The following is an 11,962-nucleotide window of genomic DNA, read 5'->3' as shown; positions in this document are numbered from 1 at the left end:
GTCCCACCATCAAAAAGTGCCAAAAAAGATACATGTACCACCGACGTGATACCATCCTGAAGCGGAAACGTGCAAGGAAAGAGTCCAGCAAGTCAACCCCACCCATATATTTGTTATAGGCAGCAACAACATTTGGTAGAGGTAACAGATTGTGCGATTTGACTTTTTTATCCCAGCGGCTAGCTTCAAGGATCGGCTCAACACCATATAATGAGGAGATAAGTGTGACAGGCTTATTGTCAAACCATCTGACAACAGAAATGTTGTTAGATATCTCTACTCTGTGATCGTAGCTGCCACGACCTTTCTTTTTCAGTTCCCCTTCATTCATAAGAGTCAAGCCACGAAGCCTGTTTTTTCGAATAGTCCCAGAATAGAACATACCACGTTCAGTCATCTTTTCGATCAGCGGAATGCTACTAAACAGATTGTCAGCGTAGATTTTATGATTTACGTTGCATGACAAAGTTGACGTTAGCTTCAGCACCACATCTGCTCCTTGTCCGAGTTCACTTCTGGTGCCATCACCACCCTGATAAACGTCAAAAACGTTATCATCGTCGTCATCAGATTCAACAAAATTAGGATCATCGTCATCACTCTCATCACAGTTGATCATATTGATCAAATCTTCTGTGGTATAACCACGCAAAGCCATTTTCTACAAAAAAATTAACAGTTGAACTAAAAGAAAAAATCTCAAAGAATTGAAATTTGTGACTAAGGACCATGGTGTAATTATTGATCAAGACAAATCAAAAAAATAATACAAAAGTGGTTAGCAGTAGGGTTGGACTAACTTGGTATTCTGTAGCTAGTTTTCATGCTCCAGCGTTTGTCACTTTTTTCAAGGCATCAGTTCATTCCAGTGACGTTCGGTGGCTTAAACCGTTGGGAAAGCAACTTGGAAATATGCTGCAGCAAGGTAGTAGGCACGAAGGGCGTAACCGTCGGGCGAAGCCCGAAGGCGTGTTGCCGAAGGCAACACTTCCAGCGGGGGGTCTGGGGGGCCTCCCCCAGAAATTTTTGAAAAACACTTCCAATTTGGTGCGCTCTGAGAGCATTTCCAAAACAAATCAAAAATAAAAATCTGTCAAATTGTGCTTCGCCTATGTGGTGATCATACATCCATTTAATGTTTAGAAGTCATGAACAATCTTAATTTTAACGTTGCAGGACCAAAATCCTGTGTTAGACATGGAATAATAGTTGTCTAAATGTTTAATTCGTCATGAATGTTCATTCTCAGATATTCAGTTAGGCCTACACTACAAAAATTAACACTTAGGCCTAAACATTACAACCGCAAGCAATTTGTACAAAAAGCTGGATAAGTTTGCCTCCTGCTTATAGAAGCTTAACCCTTTGACCGCCACCAAAAATTTACCCTACCGTCACGCATGAGTGATCACGAGTTTGTTGGCCCTAAATTTCTCATGTATGAATCTTCCCTCAATAACCTTCACATAAATGTCGAAGAGCAATTCTTTCTCTTTTCAAAAATGTAAAAAGATTATTTTATACAGTTATATTAATTAATTTTTGACCTCGCAAAGTTATCTGCATTTTTTTTCATACTTTTCTCACTTCAACCCCAAATAAAAGCTAAATTTTGAGCTCTTTTGGTGTTGAAATTTAATAAAATGTTTGAAATATTATCGGCAACACTGAAAAAACAGTTTCTAGCGCGACGGTAACGCTCTCTCGTCTGAAGCGAGCGCGGAAAATCCAAGCAAAAATTTTTGTCCAAGTTTGGCAGTAAAAATCTCAAAAAGTCTAAATACAAACTATATTTTTTTAATATATATTTTACTTCTCCATTGCTTCATCTTTGATTTGAAAGGTCAACGAGCATCAACGATGCCACCGTTCGCAAGATATTGTGGTTTTTAGACTTGCACTCAAATATGAGTGCTGGCGGTCAAAGGGTTAACGAACTAAATATTGCATCCGCACCTGAACGTTCATTGGCGAAGTAACGTTATATCAACGCTGCAAAAAGGGCAAAGGCATGACTAGGAAAGCTAGTAGGCTAAAGTACATGGCGAGGAGACATCAAAAAACAGCAATTATGATGCTGTGCGTGTACCGTGACGAGAGATCATTCTGACGAGTTAGTCTAGTCGCTCTAGCAAATGTATGCATTGACGTCACTGGGAAAGCAAGACTAACCTTAAGCAAGTCTAACCTATCTGATTGGCTAAGCAGCTGGTGACGTTTTGCAATACGAGTAAGGATTGGTTAAAACGAAGGCGTTTTTTGAACTTGGGTAAGCAATTTTGATAGTTGCTTACCTGGAGCCTCAGTGGTTGTTTCTGACAGAAGCGTTTACGTTAATTGGCATTTATAGGCAAGACATGCGGTTTGGTGAGGTCTTAGACTACTCACAAGCGTTACGAGTAATTCTAGCCACGAAAACAGTAATTTTCAAGCTAAAATAGACGTGATAAAAATAATAAGAAGTTAAACCTAGAATTCAGTCATTATATTTTGCATAGTTTTTGCTAAGGTAAGCACTGCTTTCCTTGCTTTCCCTCACCGATCGTCACTGGTTCATTCAGTTTACAGTAGGCTACAATAATTTGATATGGTTTCCAACATTAGTGTAAATACAATAGCCTATACAGCCTAGGGTTACCATATTTGAAAAAGCAAAATTCCGGACAGTGCATGACTATTTTCATGAGACCATATATGCGCTACCGAACTATTAGCCATTACAGTAGAATTAGTCAAGGATTCTATCAGTGGCGGCTCGTGCCATGGGGCTGCAGGGCTGCAGCCCCCCCTGAAAGAAAGAGAAAAAAGGGAAGATATGTTTTCCTCTGTGTTTGTCCAACCCGATTACTTTTTTCACTTATGGATTGCGGATTGAAAATTAAAATATTTAAAAATTTGTTTGGAAACATGGCTTTGGGACAACATTCTTTGCAGCCCCAGATTTTGGATTTCAAGTGCTCTGATTGGCTAAAAAATATCCTTGAAGCTCCACCTCTTTTGGTATTTTACAGAATACATAACAGCAATTTTTGAATCTGTTGGGGCTGCATGGAAAACAGCCCCCCCCCCCTAACCGAATAATTCTACAGACTTTTTAAAGTTAAGTTTTGTTTCGCAGAGTAGCGATGAGACATGACTGTAAATGTGATAGCTGTAGGATTAGGGTATTCAACAGGTTATAGGATGTACCGGTACTAGGGCAAGAAAACAACAGTGCTAGGACAAGAAACAATAGTGCTAGGACAAGAAACAATAACTTACACTGGATCTCGAACCTCAATCGTCTTAGGCTACTGTGTGACTGTGATGTGCAGTCTGACCATAAAAAGAGCTCAACACCTGCTCTCCTGGGCCACATCGAAACCTGCTTTTGTCTGAGGATGGGTTTCTTTTATGTCCGGTTTTCTTTATCCATCCTATTATTGTTATTACAAAGTGGCTATTTTTACACACTTGTTGCCATAGTTACAATCAGGTGTTGCCAGAGTTAGGATTAAAGTTAGGTAGGGTTAATTAAGGTAAGGGTTAGAGTTAGGAATAAGGTTAGGGTTTTGATCTTTGCCCAGTTTTGATCTTTGCATGTGACTCCATGCTGCTGAGGGTTGGTATAGTATTTTCTAAGGCAAGGAACGATAATTGTTTCCACTCAGTGATCCGTCAAGAGTGATAGATAGTTAAGTTAGGTGCTTCACTAGTGTCTGCCCTCTAGGTCTAGTACCGGTATGCTGCAGAAGTGCATCTACATGAATGATTTATCTTCTGAATTAAACGGTCTTTCTGTTGGCTGCTGCATTGGCAACTCCTGTCTTCAATCATTTAATGTATGCTGAAGGCTTGTGTTGTTTTGCATCAAGTGTCAAGGGACTCCAGAAACTCATCAATGTTTGTCAAATGTATGTAGTTTCTCATGACATTATATTTAATTGCAACAAAACTGTTGGTGTTTTATATAAAGCCTAGATGTTGAAATTTGGCTATAATCCGATCATATATAATACGGTATTTAAATAAAAATCGTATCTGCTTTGAGACCCTTGAAATATATTGGAGTAATAATTAACGCTTCTACCTGATGATAAAGACATGAAACGACAATTACGGTCATTGTATTGTTCTGAAAACATGTTAAAAGCAAGGTTTTCCAAACGTTTGATTGCTGTTAAAAATGTGTTGTTTCGTTCCTATTGTATGCCTTTATATGCCTGTCAACTATGGTGTAACTATCTTCTATCCAGTAGTAATCGCTTACGTGTTGGATACAATAATTGTTACAGAATGTTGTTCAATCTGCAGAGACGATGCAGCATCACCTCTGCATTCGTTGATAACAATATCACCATTTTTCAAGCTTTCATTTGTAAAAAATTATATCAGTTTGTAACCCGCTGTAACTTGTCTTCCAACCAATGGATATATGAACTAATGCGAACAGACTGTTACACTCAATCTTTGTATTTGGTACATTACGACTCAGCTCTTCGGAGTTGAGTATCTGCTTTGTTTCTACTTTCATCTTGAGTCTGATGCAAATAAATAAATAAAAAAATATCATATATATATGGATACTCTTATTTTGACTCTGAATCTACCTTCATTTAAAAAAATTGACAATGATTTCATTTGTCTTAACAGGTTTATGCTATAATAATTTACACTTTAATTGGAACATTTTGCAATTTATATACAATGGATAATTCTGTAATGTCATTGAAAAAAATTAGGTTTTCCCAGTTGTCTCTGCAAGAAAAACTTAGCATCAAAGCACAAGGAAGACCCACTCCAAACCTTGACATTTCCCAATCATCCACCAGTAGAGGTAACCCTTATGCAAGGAAGTTTAACAGAAATGTGTATGATGATCATGACTGGCTGTGTGGCTGCAACAGTGAAAATGCTTCTTTTGCTTTCCCTGTTTACTGTTTGGTGGAGATCAAGAACATTCCTGGACCAAAGTAGGTGTGAAAGACCTGAAACATCTCAGTAGAAAGACAGAGAAGCATAGTAGATCAACTTTCCACATGAACAATACTTTGAGTCTTTCAGTGCTTGGCAGAGTTAATATTGCTACACTTATAGATTCTGGATATCAACTCTCCATTACTAAACATAATGAAGAAGTAACGAAGAACAGAACAGTATTGTCAAAGATTATAGATTGTATAAAATTTTGTGGCAGATTTGAATTGCCATTAAGGGGACATGATGAAAGTCAAGGCTCAAAAAATCCTGGTGTGTTCATGGGGTTAATTGATTTTGCTTCCAATCTTGACTCACGCTTCCAAAATCATTTTAATTCTGCAAAGGTATTCAAAGGTACATCCAAAACTATTCAAAATGAGCTTTTGGAAACGATTCTTGAGCTTTGCAAAAGCAAAATTAAAGAAGAAATATCACAGTCTGAATTTGTAGCAATCATGTGTGATGAAACTACTGACATCTCAGAGAAGACACAGATGGTGATTGTACTACGGTATGAAAGTCATGGGAAGCCTGTTGAAAGATTTTGGGGTTTTTTTAATCTTGCTAACCAGACAGCAGAAGCTCTGTCTTCAATCCTATTTCAGGAACTTAAAGTTTTGCTTGGGAGCAATACATCCAAACTTGTAGCACAAACTTATGATGGTGCTGCTGCTATGAGTGGTGCAAGAAATGGTGTGCAATCAAGAATCAAGCAAGTATATAGCAATGCACACTTTGTCCATTGTTATGCACACCAGCTAAACTTGGTTATACAAAAAGCCACTTCGCAGAATACCAGTGTCAGAGTCTTTTTTAACAGTCTTTCGGGAATCCCAAGTTTTTTCTCCAAATCTCCTCAAAGAATGGCTGCTTTGGACCAAGTTGCTCAAAGGCGTATTCCTCGCCCATCAGCAACACGATGGAATTTTAAAAGCAGGACGGTGAATGCTGTATCGGAGGTAAAAGACGCACTTATAGAATGCTGCTCAACTTTGGAACAAAGCAACTCTTCGGTGACTGGCTTTGCTGCTGCTGGTATAAAACGAATGCTCATAGATCCAAAATTTGTGTTTTGGTTAGATTTCTTTTCGAAAATCATGCCTCATGTTGACATACTGTTTGCTCAGCTGCAGTCTGTGGAGCTTGAGTCATTCAAAGTGCAGTGCTCTCTGGATAATTTTCTGTCAGCAATACAAAGAATAAGGGAAGGCATTGCTGCAGACAATGAGTCACCTTCACCCACACGGAGAATGCCTGAATCCCAAATCATTGATGCTAAAGAAGTATGTGATGTTGTCTTAATGCAGTGTCAAGAAAGGTTCAAGTTCACCAATCATCTTGAAGCAAGCACTTTATTTAATTTGAAAAATGCTTCACAATATGCAAGACAGTTTCCAGAAAAAGCTTTAGAAAAATGTTGTGAAGCATACCCTATGTTAATCAAAGACAAGCTCAAACCGGAGCTGTCTGTTCTCTATTCTAGAAATGACATGCATTCAGTGAGTGGACTTGTGCAGCTGCTTTCGTTGCTAAACCTGGAAGGAATGCAATCAACTTTTTCTGAAGTAATAAAGCTAGCTAAAATTCTACTTACCACTCCAATGTCAACAGCAGAACCAGAACGTTGCTTTTCATCACTGAAAAGGATTAAAACCTTTTCCCGCAGCACCATGTGTACTGAAAGACTTTCTGCATTAGCCATGGTGTCAATAGAAAATCGCTTAATAACTGAAACCAAAGATTTCAACGAGAGGGTAATTGACCATTTTGCCATGGCAAAAAGTCGCCGAATGGAATTCATCTATAAATAAAGGTCCGCTGTCCTTTATATGTGATGCTCAGTAATGTGTAGCAAAGAGTAAATGTGGCACCTATGGCTTGAGCGAGATCAATGGTTATAATTACAATATGTGTGTGTGTATTTGTTTGTTTTTGTAATGTTAGGTTCAGTCGTGTTCTCATTGCTTTAAGAATTGGCGCTCCAATTGTTTCTGGAATGAGGAGGCGACTGATTCTTAACTAATTCATCTACTTGTTTTAAAGTGTCAGGTTTGGTGGCCGTGCTTAACTATATTTATCGATGCATATACCGCAATATTAGATCCTTTCATGCACGTCTTAAACCATTAAGGTTTTGCCACCTTTTCCTTTTGTTGGTTTTGTTACTGTATTTCTTTTTTACAATATCATTTCTTTTGCATTCTGTCAAAGAAAAATAATTTGAATTGAACTGAATTATACTTGCCATCCAGTGGGCATTTATACTTGTGATAGAATTGAGATTTTGTCTTTGTCCTTCTGTATTGTGATACATGCAGGGTTGCTAGCTGGCTTCAGCTGGCAAAAGATAATTTTTGTAGGAAAGAATAAAAAATGTTAACTTCCAAGCATTTTTAGTTCTGGAGCAGTGGGTGCATACATGCAGGGTGCTCCAAAAAAGATGTAGCTACGGTTATACTACATGTATACTGCAATATACTGTGTGTGTGCGAAGATTATGTACTTTGTAATGAGATCGTTTTTAACTGCAAAAAGTCGTTTGCTATGTATTTTCTAACTAATCACTTAAAGTTAAATTTAAATCCAATTTCACGGCTCAACGGAAGTCAAATCAAATCTGTAGATAGCGTCAGATACTTGGGTGTATTTCTTGACACGGCAATGTGTGATGACAAGGATATAAACCGACAAGTACGATCATTATACTGTTTTACCAATAAATTAAAATTTTACAAGAGCTCCAGTGAAGTTAAAAATGTTCTCTTCCGTTCATATTGTACCCCAATGTATGCATGTCACCATGGGAAAATTATCACCAACGTGAATTAATCGCTTGCGTGTTGCATTCAATAATGCATTTAGAATTATTCACCATTTGCCCAAACATTATAGCGTAGGCTACGTGAACATCAAGTCTTGTGTAACATTGTATGTCATATAACATTTGATGCATTACAACGGAAAAGGGCCTTTTTTTTGTTGGGTAATGTGAATCATCGTCAAACTCTATTGTTGATTCCCTGATAAGGTATGACTGCTATCGTAACTCAAACTACCTCCTTCATTATAATACCACTATGTAGGCTATGCCGTTACCTAGCCTTGATGGCTGCTATGGCACAGCAGTGATATCAACATTCATCGATTGATAAAGTTTAAATTTCTTTTTATAGTTGGGTGTTTAAACAGATTAAGTATGATATTTCATTTTGAATATTGATTTTTGTTTCGCATGTTTAATTTGTGTGATATGGATCGCATGATCTGAAATGGACGATTGATTAATAAATTTATTGCTTACTTCAGCGTCATTCCTGTGAATGTACTTCTGTTTGTCTTTTGTTTCTGTGTATTTTTTTGTGTGGATCGTATGTGGACAATCGTGTCCGATGCCGGCGATCGACAATAAATATTTGCAGACAACAAACTGAGCGAACTATTGAGAAAACGACGAAGTGCATAGAACATAGTTTGATTTGTATTTAGCACTGATTTTGAATATAAAAATTTGAAATATTAGTATTTTTCAAGCTCTACAGCAGCATTTTTGACTGTTATTCCACTCCCAAATTTCTTTTGAAAATGCTCTCAAAATGCACCAAATTAAATGTAATTGTAAAAAATTTTCTGGGGGAGGCCCCCCAGACCCCCCGCCGTGGGTGTCGCCTTCGGCGACACGCCCGCAAGGTTCGCCTGATATCGCCCTCCAACAATTCTTGGATATGCTGCCTTGCAGCCCCCCCAATTCAGGAGGCCACCAGCCGCCACTGGATTCTATATCAAAAATTCACTAGGCTTCCTCCTCTATGACATTTCAAGTAAATCTCTGATTATATGTGCGAAATCGCCTGCTTTTAGAGACTGTTGGAATGTTCTAGTAATTTTCGCAGCATGTGATCTATATCTAACCAATTCTGATTCAGCGCAACGGTCAATAAGTTCAAGAAAGTTCTAAGTAGTAAACATCATTGATAAGGAAAACGCTCTGTTACATCATAATTCCGTACAACCTCGTAGTAAAAAAAATGGCAGTGTTGCACAGTACGATTGCAGATGCAGTAAAATGAGCTGGCTGAGCGAATTTTCTAGAAAAAAAATTCTAATTCCCCCAAATCGCCCATCATAAAATTCCGGACATTTGAGCATTTTTTTAAATTCCTCCCGGACGCAAAATTTAACACTAAATTTCGGACATGTCCGGACGGTATGGCAACCCTAATATAGCCGTATTATAAACTGATCAAAGACATACAACTAGTAAGGTGTGATTAAATTTGAACTGTGTGCTTATTTTTACAAAGTTTAGTGTGGAATAAGCAATGCACAAGCTCAGCAGATCAAACAATTTGGATAAACACAGTATGTCAACAATGACTTGTCCTTCATCATTATCAGGAATCAGTGGCATGCAAAGCCCAATGTTGCACCCGTGCAACATCAAATTTCAAACATTTATAAAATAAAGAAAAATCAAAAATGTTTATTCAAAACATATCCCTGATTCAAAATGAACTTACAATGAATTATTAGCTCTAATGGAACATGTTTCGCACAAAAACAACAAAATAACTTACCCTACAAAACAAGATATCTTCTTCAACTTTTGTGTACTTCTCAACCCCTTTCAGCAGACAAAATCGCGCCAAAAACAAATCCGGCTAAAGTCACGTGACTTACATCTACCAATCGGTTTTCAACAAAAAACTGTAGCTCAATAGCGACACCAGCCTTTTATAAAAAAAAAAGTAAGTTTTGCGATATCCAAGGGGGCTCTGGAAGAGCCCTAACGTCATGTTGCATATATGATACAATGGGCCCAACAGGGTTAAAAGGGCACCGTTGCCTTAATAAGGCCAGCCTTCTAAACTCAATTTTTGAATCATAAATTGTAGAAAAAAAAACAATGCACAACATCAAAACCGTAAAAAATCCCCAAAACAGTTTAGTAACCATAGTTTATTACAAAAAGAAATGTTAAACTTCACGTACCGTAGTGAGTTTAAGTAAGTTCTTTTCCAATCAATCGTAAGTTCGTGCAAACAAGGTTTTTGTCAATCACAAGTTCAAATAAATTTCTTCAAAGAAATTCTGTTTCAACAATAAAACATTTACATGTCACAATATAGGGCATACAAATTCATCATCATCTTTTGTTAAACCAGCACAGTTTTCATGGTTGCCTACCATATTTTGCAACTTTCACGTTGCCTCAAGTCGGAGACTGTATTTTCTAAACATACTGGGCAACACCAATTTCGTACACTTGGACGTCTTTGCATATTTACTGTTTTCCCCTTTCGTTTTGCCTTTTCTCTCCCTTTTCCATACATGTCAAACAGAGACTTCGATACAGTTGTTGCGCGATAATTAATACTCCTTTTTCTTTGCCCCCGCTTCTTGCTGGTATTTGCTGACGGTGTAGCCATAATGCTATGACATGGTGTTGATACGGGGGGGTGTGTTGAGATCCCATTACTCGTTGATAGTTGAGGAGAGATCCCATGACTTCTTTTTATTTGTGGAGACATTTCATGACTTGTTAACGGTTATTGAGACATCTTATAACTTGTTGATATTTGTGGAGACATCTCAACACTTGTTAACGATTATGGAGACCTCCCATAACTTGATGATATTTGTGGAGACAACTCATGGCTTGTTGATGGTTGTGGAGACATCCCACAACTTGTTGGGGGCTGTGAAAACATGTCATGACTCGGTGATGGCAGCTGAGATTGGTCACCGACTGTATGATCAATGTTGGTGACATCACTTGGAGCAAAGACATGCTCAGCAGTAGCCTTGTTATCAAATGGAAAAATTTCAAATCCTAATAAAAGCGAAACCCAATTTTGCAAAACTGGAAGCAGGTAAGTTATTTTGTGCCCTAACCACATGGTGGTGGTGTTTTGATCTGAGCTTGTTAGCTGCCTGTAAGGAAGTATCAACTGCACTGTCTTTCTCCTAACAGCTCTTACAAGCCCACAATTGAATGCCAAGGGGTACCTGTCCTAATAAGGCCTATGGCTGATTTTGATGGGCCTTGTTAGGGCAACTCTTCACAATCAGTTTAACGTAAACTACCTAAATACACTATCCAAGAAAGGTCAATATGTCAATACATATTGAAACTTTAGACCCTTTAGCATATCCTGAAACTCTAACAAAGGTAGAAAACAAACACCACTTACGAAAACACGCCGATAGATTAAGTACTGAACAAAATTTTACTCCTGCAAGATAGCTTTCAGAAATTTACAACTAACTCTGCTGGCATGTGGCTTCTTCTAGGAAACCAAATTACTTTTCTTTTCATTCACATGATTATCGCAGCCAATTAGATTACAACAGCTGTTCCTTGCTTGCTTTGGTTTTCCAGATATGAAAGGGTGGGCCTTATTTAGGCACGGGCCTTATTTGGGCAGGGTACCTTATCCTGGGTTAATCTGAGTCGAGAAAAGACGAAATCGTCTTTCACAGCTCGAAACAGTCTCAAAAGCCAAACTCGTTAGAAGTCGAATACTTCCGTTTTGTGAAACACTTGCTAAAATAGCGCTGACAATTTCTTTAAGAGTTTACGCAGTACTTTACGCCGTCAATTTACTTCATTGACGCGTACAACACTGCCTATAATATTGTTGATATAACATAAAATGTTGATAATCATTTTAACACTGTGCATTGATTAATAAAATCTCATGGCTTCCAACAGTGCTCCACCGGGGCACTGTTGGAACTACGGGCCTACAAAATAAAATGGTGTCAGTTTTTTTTTTGACTGACCAAGCATGAAAAACTTGTGAAGCATCCCTGAAGCCACCGTAAAAACTGTAACAAAAAAAGTTACAAAGTTATGAAAATTTACTTTTTACCACCTAAACCAAACTTTCATTTCTACCAACAAGCAATGACTTATTTCTGCCCAACTTAGTTTCAGCAGCTTCTACGGACCACGTGACCATGGTAATGCACGGTTTAGTGAATAATTTGTCACGGATAGCGA

This window comes from Aplidium turbinatum, chromosome 13, assembly GCF_918807975.1.
Source record: "Aplidium turbinatum chromosome 13, kaAplTurb1.1, whole genome shotgun sequence".
Lineage (NCBI taxonomy): Eukaryota > Metazoa > Chordata > Ascidiacea > Aplousobranchia > Polyclinidae > Aplidium > Aplidium turbinatum.
The sequence above is the reverse complement of the archived record's forward strand: the minus strand, read 5'-3'. Positions refer to the sequence as shown.